The sequence below is a fragment of the Salmo salar genome, unplaced genomic scaffold (genome assembly GCF_965601325.2).
Source record: "Salmo salar unplaced genomic scaffold, fSalSal1 ptg000358l, whole genome shotgun sequence".
Classification (NCBI taxonomy): domain Eukaryota; kingdom Metazoa; phylum Chordata; class Actinopteri; order Salmoniformes; family Salmonidae; genus Salmo; species Salmo salar.
In genome coordinates this window covers 491,588-505,185 of record NW_027675359.1, presented here as the reverse complement: position 1 = coordinate 505,185, position 13,598 = coordinate 491,588, and the positions used below count along the sequence as shown (strand labels likewise).

Sequence of the window (13,598 nt, the reverse complement as noted above, 5' to 3'; positions counted from 1 at the left end):
TATGTATTAAAATACCCTCAAATAAAAGGTGACATTATATACTGTTACCTCATATGAAACATTTCATCTAAAATCCAAAATGTTGGAGTATAGAGCCACATTTAAAATGTTATCTTCACTGTCAAAATAGATATGGTGTGGACTGTATACTCAATACAATCTAAATCTGATACCTCACTGTCTGTCTTTTGACTGATACTGCTTTTTAAACTGGTCTGGTGAGTCTACTCAAATATTTGTACTATATATGTTTCTATCTGCAGGCAATACTTTGATCATTTGTCATTTTTAATGATGATACATTAATTTACGAATAGATATGGAAGGTTTCAGGACACTGATATCTGAATATGTTGAAAAATTATACTGCCACTATTTTCACCACCAAAGCATAGCAGTGTGATTTTAATATGATTTGACTCTTTGCAGGCTGTCAGGCTGTGGAGTCACAGAGGAAGGATGTGCTTCTCTGGTCTCAGCTCTGAGTTCAAACCCCTCACACCTGAGAGAGCTGGACCTGAGTAACAATGACCTGAAGGATTCAGGAGTGAAGCTGCTCTCTGCTGTACTGGGAAATCCCCACTGTAAACTGGAGACTCTGAGGTCAGTATTCCTGTAGTTGGTCAACAAGTGATAACTGTTCACCAGATCCACATGTGTTTACCAGGCACACATAGTCCACACCATATGTGTTTGGACAGTGAAGCTTACAGTTTTACATTTGGTGCTATGCTCCAGCATTTTTGATTTGAGATGTTTCATATTAGGTGACAGTACAGAATGTCACCTTTTATTTGAGGGTATTTTCATACATATCTGTTTTACCATTTACAAATTAAAGCACTTTCTGTACGTAGTTCTCCCATTTGAAGAAGTCTTAATTATTTGGACAAATTCACTTATATTGTATTAAAGTTGTCATAAGTTTAGTATTTAGTCCCATGTTCCATGCCTGCAGTGATTACATCAAGCTTGTGATTCTACAAACTTGTTGAATTCATTTTTCAGTTTGTTTTGGTTGTGTTTTGGATTATGTTTTTCCTAATAGAAACTGAACGGTGAATAATGTCCTGTCATTTTGGAGTCACTTCACTTGTATTGTCAGTAAGAATAGAAGATGTTTCTGAACACTTCTACATTCATGTGGATGCTACCATGATTATGAATAATCATGAATGAATCATTAATGATGATGAATGAGAAATTTACAGAGGCACAAAGATCAGACCCCCTCTGTTATTGGTGTTATTCTGTATACTTCTGGCCCTTCTTTGGACACTGTATTAACTAACCTCCAGACGAGCTTCAATGCCATACAACTCTCCTTCCGTGGCCACCAACTGCTCTTAAATACAAGTAAAACTAAATGCATGCTCTTCAACCGATCGCTGCCTGCACCTGCCCGCCTGTCCAGCATCACTACTCTGGACGGTTCTGACTTAGAATATGTGGACAACTACAAATACCTGGGTGTCTGGTTAGACTGTAAACTCTCCTTCCAGACTCATATTAAGCATCTCCAATCCAAAGTTAAATCTAGAATTGGCTTCCTATTTCGCAACATAGCATCCTTCACTCATGCTGCCAAACATACCCTCATAAAACTGACCATCCTACCGATACTCGACTTCGGCGATGTCATTTACAAAATAGCCTCCAATACCCTACTCAATAAATTGGATGCAGTCTATCACAGTTCCATCCGTTTTGTCACCAAAGCCCCATATACTACCCACCACTGCGACCTGTACGCTCTCGTTGGTTGGCCCTCGCTTCATACTCGTCGCCAAACCCACTGGCTCCAGGTCATCTACAAGACCCTGCTAGGTAAAGTCCCCCCTTATCTCAGCTCGCTGGTCACCATAGCAGCACCCACCTGTAGCACGCGCTCCAGCAGGTATATCTCTCTGGTCACCCCCAAAGCCAATTCCTCCTTTGGCCGCCTCTTCTTCCAGTTTTCTGCTGCCAATGACTGGAACGAACTACAAAAATCTCTAAAACTGGAAACACTTATCTCCCTCACTAGCTTTAAGCACCAGCTGTCAGAGCAGCTCACAGATTACTGCACCTGTACATAGCCCATCTATAATTTAGCCCAACTACCTCTTCCCCTACTGTATTTATTTATTTATTTAGCTCCTTTGCACCCCATTATTTCTACTTTGCACTTTCTTCCACTGCATATCTACCATTCCAGTGTTTTACTTGCAATATTTTATTTACTTTGCCACCATGGGCTTTTTTTGCCTTTACCTCCCTTATTTCACTTCATTTGCTCACATTGTATATAGACTTATTATTCTACTGTATTATTGACTGTATGTTTCTGTAATACCCTTGTTTGAACCAAGTATTGAGTTTATTTGTTATAATTAATTGGTATTATATTTAAAAGATGACTGAATTGCTCCTAAACTGTAATGTTGTTAATGCATTATACTTTTTGAAGAAATATTTATTTAATGTATAAGTGAATAGTTTGTTTTACTTTGAAGTTTAAGTTTTGACCAATAAGGTCGCTTGTTAAGTTGTGGCCAATGGGAGTTGACCTGGTTAACGGGAGGGAAAAAGACGTTGATGAAAGGATGGACGTTTTACCTCAGGACGGTTGGTGAAGAAAAATTATAAAAGAAGACGACAGAACTACAACAAAACCCATAGCTACTAAGACATGAAGGGAAATACATGTTTTATTTAATAAAAGAGTTGTTATAATTTAGTTAAAACTTAGTAAAGACTGAAGCTACCGTCTCGTCGTGGAGGTATTAGCCAGCTAGAGGTTAGCCTAGCATCGTGTGACACTGGGAGATAATTGCTTGGGAAGCTTAACGAGTTCGTGTTGCCATGGGGATATCGGTTACTAAGGAGTACTGTCTGCATGGGTAGCTGTGCTGCCTTGGACTTGGTGAGGAAACCTGCATGGAACTGACATACTTCGCTGACGGAATATCTACCAATTCGTGAGTAACCACAATGTGAGGTGCTTAATTTGGACACGTGTTGTGCACGACTCATTGGGGTTAATTATTTTTTTATTTCTTTTAAAATAAAGGTGAAATAAATAAATAAATAAATTGGTAATGGTGAGAGGTTAGCATGTTTTGTTGTATCCTCTGTTATTGGTAATGGTGAGAGGTTAGCATGTTTTGTTGTAGCCTCTGTTATTGGTAATGGTGAGAGGTTAGCATGTTTTGTTGTAGCCTCTGTTATTGGTAATGGTGAGAGGTTAGCATGTTTTGTTGTAGCTTCTGTTATTGGTAATGGTGAGAGGTTAGCATGTTTTGTTGTAGCTTCTGTAACTTTCTCACTCATTATTATTCATGATTCATTTATGATTTTTCTTAATCATGGCATCATCAGGATGCTTTTAGTAGTGTTTAGAAACATGTTATCTACTCACTTATAAATAAAATGACTCCAGTCACCATCTGTAATGAACACGATGGGAGACAGAGAGCTGGTTTCAAGCGCAGGGCTCAGCAGGTGTTTATTGTAAAGGACCACAGGAGGAGGCAGGTAGCTGGGTCCAGGGGCAGGCAGAAGGTCATACACAGGGGGTCCAAAAAGGCAACAGTACAGGCAGGGAAACGGCAAAAGGCATCATTAGTGAGGCAGGCAAAAACTATATATCACAGGAGGATTATATACCGTCACCTCATATGAAACATTTGATCTGAAATCCAAAATGTTGGAGTTTAGAGCCACATTTAAAATGTTATCTTCACTGTCAAAATAGATATGGTGTGGACTGTATACTCAATACAATCTAAATCTGATACCTCACTGTCTGTCTTTTGACTGATACTGCTTTTAAACTGGTCTGGTCAGTCTACTCAAATATTTGTACTATACATGTTTCTATCTGCAGGCAAAACTTTGATAATTTGTAATTTATAATATGATACTTTAATTTATGAGTAGATATGGCAGGTTTCATGACACTGATGTATCTGAATATGTTGAAGAAATATACTGCCACTATTTTCACCACCAAAGAATAGCAGTGTGGTTTTAATATGATTTGACTCTTTGCAGGCTGTCAGGCTATCTAGTCACAGAGGAAGGCTGTGCTTCTCTGGTCTCAGCTCTGTGGTCAAACCCAACACATTATTTATAAACGGGTAACAGCGTAAACACAGAAAGCTAAGCGTATCATTTTAATACAAAATGTCTGTCATTGTATTTCTTCTGTGTTGGCAGACTCACTGGCTGTAAACTCACAGACACATCCTGTAAAGTGTTGGCCTCAGTTCTCAGTTCAAACCCCTCACACCTGAGAGAGCTGGACCTGAGTAGCAATGACCTGAAGGATTCAGGAGTGGAGCTGCTCTCTGCTGGACTGGAGGATCCACACTGCAGACTGGAGACTCTGAGGTCAGTATTCCTGTAATTGGTCAACAAGTGTTTTGTTGTAGCCTCTGTTATTGGTAATGGTGAGAGGTTAGCATGTTTTGTTGTATCCTCTGTTATTGGTAATGGTGAGAGGTTAGCATGTTTTGTTGTAGCCTCTGTTATTGGTAATGGTGAGAGGTTAGAATGTTTTGTTGTATCCTCTGTTATTGGTAATGGTGAGAGGTTAGCATGTTTTGTTGTAACCTCTGTTATTGGTAATGGTGAGAGGTTAGCATGTTTTGTTGTAGCCTCTGTTATTGGTAATGGTGAGAGGTTAGCATGTTTTGTTGTAGCTTCTGTAACTTTCTCACACATTATTATTCATGATTCATTCATGATTTGTATTAATCATGTTATCAGGATTCATTTAGTAGTGTTTAGAAACATGTTATCTACTCACTTAGACAGAAAATTATCCAGTCATCATCCACCATTTTATTATTGGGCAAAACACAACCAAAACAAACTGCAAATGCGTCAATGTTACCTCCATTTTTACTAGGATTAAATGTCAGGAATTGTAAAAATTGAGTTTAAATGCATTTGGCTAAGGTATATGTAAACTTCTGACTTCAACTGTATGTAAAATATCCTCAAATAAAAGGTGACATTATATACTGTCACCTCATATGAAACATTTGATCTGAAATCCAAAATGTTGGAGTATAGAGCCACATTTAAAATGTTAGCTTCACTGTCAAAATAGATATGGTGTGGACTGTATACTCAATACAATCTAAATCTGATACCTCACTGTCTGTCTTTTGACTGATACTGATTTTAAACTGGTCTGGTCAGTCTACTCAAACATTTGTACTATACATGTTTCTATCTGCAGGCAAAACTTTGATAATTTGTAATTTATAATATGATACATTAATTTATGAATAGATATGGCAGGTTTCATGACACTGATGTATCTGAATATGTTGAAGAAATATACTGCCACTATTTTCACCACCAAAGAATAGCAGTGTGGTTTTAATATGATTTGACTCTTTGCAGGCTGTCAGGCTGTCTAGTCACAGAGGAAGGCTGTGCTTCTCTGGTCTCAGCTCTGAGGTCAAACCCCTCACACCTGAGAGAGCTGGACCTGAGTAACAATCACCCAGGAGACTCAGGAGTCAGACTGCTCTCTGCTGGACTGGAGGATCCACACTGCAGACTGGAGAAACTCAAGTATGTGGAGGGTTTATGTCAATGTTCATATCAGACATGTTTGACTTTTCAGGCTAGTTAAGACAAACACCCACACTGGACACACACAGACAAACATTCGCTTGAAGTTATATGCTGACCATGTGTGTGTGTGTGTGTGTGTGTGTGTGTGTGTGTGTGTGTGTGTGTGTGTGTGAGTCCAGTGTGTGTGTGTGTGAGTCCAGTGTGTGTGTGTGTTCAGGTGTATCCCTCAATGACTGTCTGTTTTTCTGCTTACCGCTACAGTGTGGAACATGGTGGAGAGAACAGAATGAAACCTGGACTTAGAAAATGTGAGTGTTGACTGCTGTGAAGAATATGACTAAGAATAAGTCTTAATTCAAGTTAAGTCAAAGACCACCATCATTACTGACTTGGTCATATTAAATATCAACTGTAGTTCTACAGAAGCAGAAATCAGGGACACCAAAGTTTACAAAGAGTTGCTTTGACAATGTGTGTGTGTGTGTGTGTGTGTGTGTAATTAATGTGAATAGGTGTGTTTTATATTACCATACAGTATAACATATGATCATTCAACAAGTCTCAAGTTACCTTAACTTCTCCTTTTGATACCTAGAAACATCTACATTAACCTCTATGGGCTAGGTGGGACGCTAGCGTGCCACCCGTGGTGCACTCCATCAACAGCAGGTGCATTTCAAGAGCGGCAAATTTGAATCCAAATAAATGTCAAAATTCAAATTTTTCAAACATACAACTATTTTACACCCTTTGAAAGATAAACATCTCCTTAATCTAACCACGTTTTACGATTTCAAAAAGGTTTTACGGCGAAAGCATAAATTTAGAGTATGTTAGGACAGTACATTTACAAGAGTTGTGTGTAATGTTTTGTCAATTCAAAGACAGGGTCACCAAAACCATAAAACCAGCTAAAATGATGCACTAACCTTTTACAATCTCCATCAGATGACACTCCTAGGACATTATGTTAGACAATGCATGCATTTTTAGTTCTATCAAGTTCATATTTATATCCAAAAACAGCGTTTTACTATGGCATTGATGTTGAGGAAATCGTTTCCCTCCAATAACCGGCAGTCAAGTCAGCGTCACAAATTAAATAATTAAAATTAGAAAACATTGGTAAAATATTATATTGTCATTTAAAGAATTATAGATTTACATCTCTTGAACGCAATCAACTTGCCAGATTTAAAAATAACCTTACTGGGAAATCACACTTTGCAATAATCTGAGCACTGCGCCCAGAAAAATACGCGTTGCGATACAGACTAGACGTCATGTTGGGGAGATCTAAAATCGAAAATACTATGTAAATAATCCATTACCTTTGATTCTCTTCATCAGATGTCACTTCCAGGTATCACAGGTCCATAACGAATGTAGTTTTGTTCAAAAAAGCTCATCATTTATGTCCAAAAATCTCCGTCTTGTTAGCACATGATCTAAGCCAGCCGGACTTCTCGTCATGAACGAGGGGAAAAAATATATTTACGTTCGTTCAAACATGTCAAACGTTGTATAGCATAAATCATTAGGGCCTTTTTTAACCAGAACATGAATAATATTCAAGGTGGACGAATGCATACTCTTTTATAACGTATTGGAACGAGGGTACCCAACATGAACTCGCGCGCCAGGTGTCTAATGGGCCATCATCGTTCCATGGCTCTTGTTCGGTCAGATCTCCCTCCAGAAAACTCAAAACACTTTGTAAAGGCTGGTGACATCTAGTGGAAGCAATAGGAAGTGCCAAAATATTCCTCAGCCCCTGTGTTTTTCAATGGGATAGGTTTAAAGGTAATACAACACATCAGGTATCCACTTCCTGTCAGAAAATGTCTCAGGGTTTTGCCTGCCAAATGAGTTCTGTTATACTCACAGACACCATTCAAACAGTTTTAGAAAATGTAGGGTGTTTTCTATCCATATGTAATAAGAATATGCATATTCTAGTTACTGGGTAGGAGTGGTAACCAGATTAAATCGGGTATGTTTTTTTATCCAGCCGTGTCAATACTGCCCCCTAGCCCTAACAGGTTAAATGAATTAGTGAAAAGTGAGTTAACATTCTAATGTGAATGATGATGATTTCTAATATTGTGTCTGGTTTCATCCATCAGATGTCTGTGATCTCACACTGGACCCAAACACAGTACACAGACGCCTCTCTCTGTCTGAGGAGAACAGAAAGGTGACATGGAGGACAGAGGAGCAGCCATATCCTGATCACCCAGGGAGATTTGAGGACTGCAGACAGGTGCTGTGTAGAGAGGGTCTGACTGGGCGCTGTTACTGGGAGGTAGAGTGGAGTGGGAGAGGGGTTGATATAGGAGTGACATATAAAGGAATCAGCAGGAGAGGAAGGGATAATGACTGTTGGCTTGGATACAATGACAAGTCCTGGAGTCTGTTCTGCTCTGACAACAGATACTCTGTCAGGCATAATAATCATCTCACTACCATAGACGTCCCCTCCTCCAGCCCCCACAGAGTAGGAGTGTATCTGGACTGGTCAGCCGGCACTCTGTCCTTCTATAAAGCCTCCTCTGACACACTGACCCACCTGATCACATTCACCTCCACATTCACTGAGCCCCTCTATCCAGGATTTAGAGTTCATGTTGACTCCTCAGTGTCCCTGAAATAATAACTGGACACACACACACACACACACACACACACACACACACACACACACACACACACACACACACACACACACACACACACTGGACACACACACACACACTGGACACACACACACACACTGGACACACACACACACTGGACACACACACACTGGACACACACATAAATACACACTGGACACACACACTCAACACACACACACTGGACACACACACACACACATACACACTGGACACACACACACACACACACACACACACTGAACACACACACACACACACACACACTGAACACACACACACACACTCACTGGACACACACACACACACACACTGAAACACACACACACTGGCCACCCACTCAAACTGGACAAACACAAACACTGGAATGACATACACACACTCACTCAAACGGACATACAAACGCACTGGAAACACACTGGACACACACACACACTGGACACACACAAACACACTGGACACACACACACACACACACAAACACTGGACCCACTGGATAAACACACACACACTGGATAAACACACACACACTGGACACACACACTCACTGGACACACACACACTCACTGGACACACACACACACACTGGACACACACGCTTGACACACACACACGCTTGACACACACACTGGATACACACACACAAACACACTGGATACACACACACACACACACACACACACTGGATACACACACACACACACACACACACTGGATACACACACACACACACAAACACACTGAACACACACACTGGACACACACGCTTGACACACACACACGCTTGACACACACACTGGATACACACACACAAACACACTGGATACACACACACACACACACACACACACTGGATACACACACACACACACACAAACACACTGGATACACACACACACACACACAAACACACTGAACACACACACACACACACTGGATACACACACACACACACACACACTGGATACACACACACACACACACAAACACACTGGATACACACACACACACACACACACAAACACACTGGATACACACACACAAACACACTGAACACACACACACTGACACACATAAACACTGAAACACACACAATTGACAAACACACACTGGACACTCACACGTGTTAAATCAGTTTCTGGACCACAGGTTCTAGAACAGCTTCTATCCCAGTTCTATCTGCCTGTTAAATCAGTTTCTGGACCACAGGTTCTAGAACAGCTTCTATCCCAGTTCTATCTGCCTGTTAAATCAGTTTCTGGACCACAGGTTCTAGAACAGCTTCTATCCCAGTTCTATCTGCCTGTTAAATCAGTTTCTGGACCACAGGTTCTAGAACAGCTTCTATCCCAGTTCTATCTGCCTGTTAAATCAGTTTCTGGACCACAGGTTCTAGAACAGCTTCTATCCCAGTTCTATCTGCCTGTTAAATCAGTTTCTGGACCACAGGTTCTAGAACAGCTTCTATCCCAGTTCTATCTGCCTGTTAAATCATCAACCTAAACTGTTGTCATCAGACTATTACAACATGACTGAACCTTTTGGGTTCCTTTTCTGATCTTTTACCACTTTGCATTTTTTATGATATATTTTACTGTTTGTGTTTGTACCACTGGAGGTTGGTGGGACCTTATTTAGGGAGGACAGGCTTGTAATGGCTGGAGTGGAATAAGAGGAATGGTATTAATCACGTGGTTTCCATGTGTTCCATTTCATTCACTCTGTTCCAGACATTATTATGAGCCGTCCTCCCCTCAGCAGCCTCCTCTGGTATGTACTGTCCTGTATGTGAGAGAGATCCAACAAGGAATTACAATGTATGTATTACTTTTAACCTGTTGGGTCTAGGGGGCAGCATTTGCACGTCTGGATAAAAAAAATGTACCCGATTTAATCTGGTTACTAATCCTACCCAGTAACTAGAATATGCATATACTTATTATATATGGATAGAAAACACTCTAAAGTTTCCAAAACTGTTTGAATGGTGTCTGTGAGTATAACAGAACTCATTTGGCAGGCAAAACCCTGAGACATTTTCTGACAGGAAGTGGATACCTGATGTGTTGTATTGAGTTTAAACCTATCCCATTGAAAAACACAGGGGTTTAGGAATATTTTGGCACTTCCTATTGCTTCCACTAGATGTCACCAGCCTTTACAAAGTGTTTTGAGTCTTCTGGAGGGAGATCTGACCGAACAAGAGCCATGGAACGGTGATGTCCCATTAGACACCTGGCGCGCTACTTCATGTTGGGTACCCTCGTTCCAATACGTTATAAAAGGCTATGCATTCGTCCACCTTGAATATTATTCATGTTCTGGTTAAAAAAGGCCCTAATGATTTATGCTATACAACGTTTGACATGTTTGAACGAACGGAAATATATTTTTTCCCCTCGTTCATGACGAGAAGTCCGGCTGGCTTACATCATGTGCTAACGAGACGGAGATTTTTGGACATAAATGATGAGCTTTTTTGAACAAAACTACATTCGTTATGGACCTGTGATACCTGGAAGTGACATCTGATGAAGAGAATCAAAGGTAATGGATTATTTACATAGTATTTTCGATTTTAGATCTCCCCAACATGACGTCTAGTCTGTATCGCAACGCGTATTTTTCTGGGCACAGTGCTCAGATTATTGCAAAGTGTGATTTCCCAGTAAGGTTATTTTTAAATCTGGCAAGTTGATTGCGTTCAAAAGATGTAAATCTATAATTCTTTAAATGACAATATAATATTTTACCAATGTTTTCTAATTTTAATTATTTAATTTGTGACGCTGACTTGACTGCCGGTTATTGGAGGGAAACGATTTCCTCAACATCAATGCCATAGTAAAACGCTGTTTTTGTATATAAATATGAACTTGATAGAACTAAAAATGCATGCATTGTCTAACATAATGTCCTAGGAGTGTCATCTGATGGAGATTGTAAAAGGTTAGTGTATCATTTTAGCTGGTTTTATGGTTTTGGTGACCCTGTCTTTGACTTGACAAAACATTACACACAACTCTTGTAAATGTACTGTCCTAACATACTCTAAATTTATGCTTTCGCCGTAAAACCTTTTTGAAATCGTAAAACGTGGTTAGATTAAGGAGATGTTTATCTTTCAAATGGTGTAACATAGTTGTATTTTTGAAAAATTTGAATTTTGACATTTATTTGGATTCAAATTTGCCGCTCTTGAAATGCACCTGCTGTTGATGGAGTGCACCACGGGTGGCACGCTAGCGTCCCACCTAGCCCCAAGAGGTTAATACCTGCAAATGGCAAATAAACTACTGGAACTCCTTATGAATGTCTGCAGCCGACAAGAGGTGAAAATATTACCGGAATATTCAGCAAAATGTTGATGAAGACGTCACTCAATCCACCCAAAACAACATGCAGTCTTTCCACAAGACTCCCATGAAGTTATAGTGTGACGTTATGAGTCGACGTTAAAGTAACATTCTCACAACATACTGCACTTGTTTTATCCTGTTTTAGATGTATCCTCTGTTTAAACATTTAAACTCTTACAATAACACTGTTAAAATACCAATGTGATCATTTCTTGTCTTTTATGTTGGAAAAACAAATTGTACAATTATATGTGGACATACGCTCCATAGTTGTACAAGTATACATGGATATATTGTACTTTTCATAATAAAACATACTTGAAACAAGAAAAAGCATGTTTATTGTGAAAACAATTTCGTTATTGATTTTTACATTGCTTCTCCCTGTCTCATGTTGACGTTTGTCATGAATCTTGACCTGGAGGCAGAACTGTGCGATTTCCTCTAGATATGTCAGCTGCAAAGTCAGAATTGGCTGTGGAAAATGTTGTTTATGGTCTTAATTTAAGGGAAGGATTAGCAGTGTGGTTAGGGTTGAGGTTAGGATTAAAATCGGATTGTATTACTTTGTGCCTGTGCCAGCTAGTAACCACTTTGCTGAACTGCCTCCAGGGCAAGATTCATGACAATAAATGCCAACCTGCCTCCAGGGCAAGATTCATGACAATAAATGCCAACCTGCCTCCAGGGCAAGATTCATGACAATAAATGCCAACCTACCTCCAGGGCAAGTCTTACCTGTTGCTCCGTTTGTAGAGCATGGTGTGTGCAACGCCAGGGTTGTGGGTTCGATTCCCACGGGGGGCCAGAACAATTTTTATTTTTTTTAAATGTATGAAATGTATACATTCACGACTGTAAGTCGCTCTGGATAAGAGCGTCTGCTAAATGACTAAAATGTAATTCATGACAATAAATGCCAACCTGCCTCCCAGTCGTCCCCTCCTTATCTTTACAAGGCTGCAGAACATGAAAGCTAGTGATGTGGGGGTTCTCTCATAACCCTCAGTCCCCAGGTGGGTAGATGGCAGGTTGAATAAAGAGAAGCTAGTGATGTGGGGGTTCTCTCATAACCCTCAGTCCCCAGGTGGGTAGATGGCAGGTTGAATAAAGAGAAGCTAGTGATGTGGGGGTTCTCTCATAACCCTCAGTCCCCAGGTGGGTAGATGGCAGGTTGAATAAAGAGAAGCTAGTGATGTGGGGGTTCTCTCATAACCCTCAGTCCCCAGGTGGGTAGATGGCAGGTTGAATAAAGAGAAGCTAGTGATGTGGGGGTTCTCTCATAACCCTCAGTCCCCAGGTGGGTAGATGGCAGGTTGAATAAAGAGAAGCTAGTGATGTGGGGGTTCTCTCATAACCCTCAGTCCCCAGGTGGGTAGATGGCAGGTTGAATAAAGAGAAGCTAGTGATGTCGGGGTTCTCTCATAACCCTCAGTCCCCAGGTGGGTAGATGGCAGGTTGAATAAAGAGAAGCTAGTGATGTCGGGGTTCTCTCATAACCCTCAGTCCCCAGGTGGGTAGATGGCAGGTTGTATAAAGAGAAGCTAGTGATGTGGGGGTTCTCTCATAACCCTCAGTCCCCAGGTGGGTAGATGGCAGGTTGAATAAAGAGAAGCTAGTGATGTGGGGGTTCTCTCATAACCCTCAGTCCCCAGGTGGGTAGATGGCAGGTTGAATAAAGAGAAGCTAGTGATGTGGGGGTTCTCTCATAACCCTCAGTCCCCAGGTGGGTAGATGGCAGGTTGAATAAAAAGAAAACGATAGGCTACATAAAACAATCCATAAATATTATGTAATTTACACAAAACATTAAGGACACCTTTTCTTTCCATGACAAACTGACCAGGCGTAACTCAATATTAGGAAGGTATCCTTAATATTTTGTCCACTCAGTGGCTCTGACCCTTTACGTAACAGACAATCCTCTTTACCAGGAAACTTTCTTTAAATTTCCCCAAACGTTTCTTTCCACACTGATGCTCTCTCACAG

General features: G+C 40.5%; 1 long non-coding RNA gene across 1 annotated transcript; it reads left to right on the top strand.

The window, feature by feature from the left end:
* The first annotated feature begins 5,401 nt into the window (after positions 1–5,401).
* Positions 5,402–8,516, top strand: LOC145875811 (uncharacterized). Its single transcript, XR_014391346.1, has 2 exons — positions 5,402–5,571; positions 5,836–8,516. It is a non-coding gene; the product is annotated as an uncharacterized LOC145875811 (long non-coding RNA).
* Positions 8,517–13,598: the final 5,082 nt, after the last annotated feature.